Here is a 3,198-nt window from a genome sequence, read left to right as displayed (position 1 = left end):
TTAAAAGTGAATCTTTATGTATAATATATAGACTAGTGTTTCATCTAATGACATTCACTTACAAAAGTCATAATAAAAGATGGTACTTAATTAATTATACAAGTCAAGATCGAGGGATGATGATAGTGGAAGCAAGATGAATGTCAAACATAACTTCATTTTTAGAAGTGGAAAAACGGATTATTCCACCCAACGCAAGTGACTCCAATGTAGGTTGCATATTATTGTGAGTTGAACCAAAAAAAAAAAAAGATTAAATTTGAACCTCTAAAATGAAGTTCAAATCCTATAAAAACCTAACTTTTTAGGGCTTTTAATTAATGGGTTTTTGCAAGACAAGTCTGTTCATTTTGTGACCTCTAATTACTTCTACTGACTATATATCTTGAAGAAATGGGTAATCTGTGTATCCAAGCACAGGGTCATGGGTGGAAAAGGTGGTGGCATCGGGTTCGTTTAACTGAGCATCGAGCTGGAATCTTGTGGGGAGATCTGGATTTGCCAGAAAAAGGCGCCCATAAGCAACCAAATCAGCAGCACTGCTGGATATGGCTAGGTTTCCCTCACTCCTATCGTAACCACCAGCCACAATGAAAGTTCCCTTGAAGGCCTTCCTAATTGGCTCTAGGGACAAATATTTTGTGTCAAACTTGTGGAACTGTGTTACCATCGTCCTGGGCTCAATCAAGTGAATATAGAGAATGCCAAGTTGATTCAATGACTCAGCCATGTGAATCCCCAATGCTTGAGGATCATCGTTGTTGGTGTCGTCTCCTACGCAATCAGCAAAAGGGGAGAGCCTAATCCCAACCTTGTCAGCTCCGATCTCATCAGCTACTGCCTTCACCACTTGCAGTGGGAACCGGCAACGATTTTCTATAGTACCTCCGTACTCATCATCTTCGTCGTTCACTTTGTCCTTTAGGAACTGATCCAGCAAGTACCCATTTGCTCCATGTAGTTCTATTCCATCAAAACCTGTACCACATGAATACATGATCATGACACTTCTTATTTTTATGTCATTAATCTTCCCACCGGTAATAATTAATTAAGATCAAATTATATATATATGTGTGTGTGTAGTATATATACCCGCTTCCATGGCATTTTTGGCCGCAATTACGAATTCATTGACAAGCTTGGGGATTTCCTTACGAGGTCGCTTGTTTGTGCTTGATATTGGGGCTTCACCATGTGGTTGGAATTCTACACTTGTATAGACAAATAATTAAATAAATTAATTAATTAAGATCATTTCACGCCCTTGTGTTGATTAGGAGAAGATATGTGGTTGTGTTTGTAAATACTCTTATAATATGAAAAAACTTCTTAAGGAATACAATATGGTTGCTATATATCATATGAGAAAGAGTAAATTACACTAATTATTCACAAGATTGCATGAAATTACACTAATTACTCCATAATTATTCTTTAGCTTTTTTTATTAAAAAAAACATTACAATAAGACATCTTATACATTTATACTAATCTCCCTTAATTATTCAAAAAATATTATACTTTGTTTCCCTGAGTCCAAGGGAAGTTGTGGTGAATATTAAAAGTAGGAGAATTTTTGTAATTTTACAAAACTTCGGGATTGTTAGAGTAATTTACTCTAAGAGAAATGATGTTATGAATATATTTTTAACCCTCTCTCTCACTAGATAAATTTCATGTGTCTAGTTCCTACTAAATATATGTAGATCTTATTCGATGGATAATTAATTACAATTTAATTTGGTTTCCATTAATTTTTTTATCTATGATTTTAGTCTTTAAAATTTAAAAAATAAGTAATTTTGATTTAATCCTCAATTTTGTATACATTTATTCTTTGATTGTTTACATTATAATCAATTAAATTATATACAAATACGTTAGATGAGGGTTCAATTCAAACAAAAGAAAAATATATGCAATAAGAAATTAATCAAAATTTCTAAAATGTGAGACTAAAATCATAAAAAAAGAATAGAGATCAAAATTGTGTATTAGAAATTAAATATAAATTGAAATTACAATTTAGCCTATTTTATTTAATGAATCTTAATTTTGAATTAGTAAAATTTTAAGAATTCCAACTAATAAAATTTTGGCTTTAATAACCTTTTACTCCCTATTTTGTAGGGATTTTTTTTAGACCTTTAATGATTTTTTGTCTTGATTTTAGCCTTTAAAGATTTTTTTTGTTTTAATATCTACTACTCATTAATTGCATTAAATGATCATATAAGAACATCATTTTTTATCCATTAACTTACCACTGATAGAATTTGTTAGTTTAGTTAAAATATTTTTAAATCTTCGTCTACTCAAAACAATTGATGATACATTTAAAATTATAACTTACTAAAAAAATTACTTTGACTATTTTGTGAAAGTTTTTGATGACTTGATAAGTCAATAAAATATTAATGCATTATTACATTATTCGTTAATGTTGTTACTTTATAGCAGAATAAAAAAATTAAAATCTTTAAAGTACTAAAATAAAACATTAAAGACTAGAACTATTTAAAAAAACTTAATTTATAGGAATAATATGTTATTTAAGCCTAAAATTGTATCTAAAACAATGTTTATTGTTGTAGGAGTAAAAAAGAAAGCATAATACCATCATAGTTGGAGACTTTCCCAGCATGCCAAAGTTGACAAAAGAAAATACCTCCCTTCTCATGAACAGAGCTCACAATTGGTTTCCAAGCTTCCACCTGTTCTCTTGTCCAAATGCCAGGTGTATTAGGGTACCTTTGATCATCCAAATCAGACGTACAAGAAAAGAAAATAAAGGTATTGTCTCTCTTTCATCCATTTTTTTTGCTTTCTTCTTTGGTGTCGCTGTTTGTGTTTGCCATCCTCGCCAGATTCTAAGTATCTTGTCATATTATACTGATTTTAAATCCGTGAATTGCACGGATTTATTTAAATTATATATTATTTTATTTTATGTTTAATAATTCTTAATATATATATATATATATATTATAACTTTATTAAATTGAGTGACGAATACGAGGATGGCAAACTGTATTGCTTGTCTTGTCATATTATACTAATCTTTAAAAATATTTAATAATTATATTAAAATTAAGAAAAATAATTAAGTATTATTTTAACCGAGACCTGATCTTCAAAAATATTAAACTTTATTAAATTTATTTCTTCTTCAAATAATAATGATACAATACCTAT

The 3,198-nt window shown here is 29.6% G+C and overlaps 1 pseudogene across 1 annotated transcript; it reads right to left on the bottom strand.

The window, feature by feature from the left end:
- LOC114392808 lies at positions 1–2,861 on the bottom strand (annotated as a pseudogene). The gene is made up of 3 exons (XR_003662397.1): positions 2,621–2,861; positions 1,096–1,209; positions 1–978 (listed from the first exon to the last, which is right to left on the bottom strand). The product of XR_003662397.1 is annotated as a putative 12-oxophytodienoate reductase 11 (transcript).
- Positions 2,862–3,198: the final 337 nt, after the last annotated feature.

The sequence above is a fragment of the Glycine soja genome, chromosome 17 (assembly GCF_004193775.1).
Source record: "Glycine soja cultivar W05 chromosome 17, ASM419377v2, whole genome shotgun sequence".
Lineage (NCBI taxonomy): Eukaryota > Viridiplantae > Streptophyta > Magnoliopsida > Fabales > Fabaceae > Glycine > Glycine soja.
This window is presented reverse-complemented; position numbering and strand designations above follow the sequence as displayed.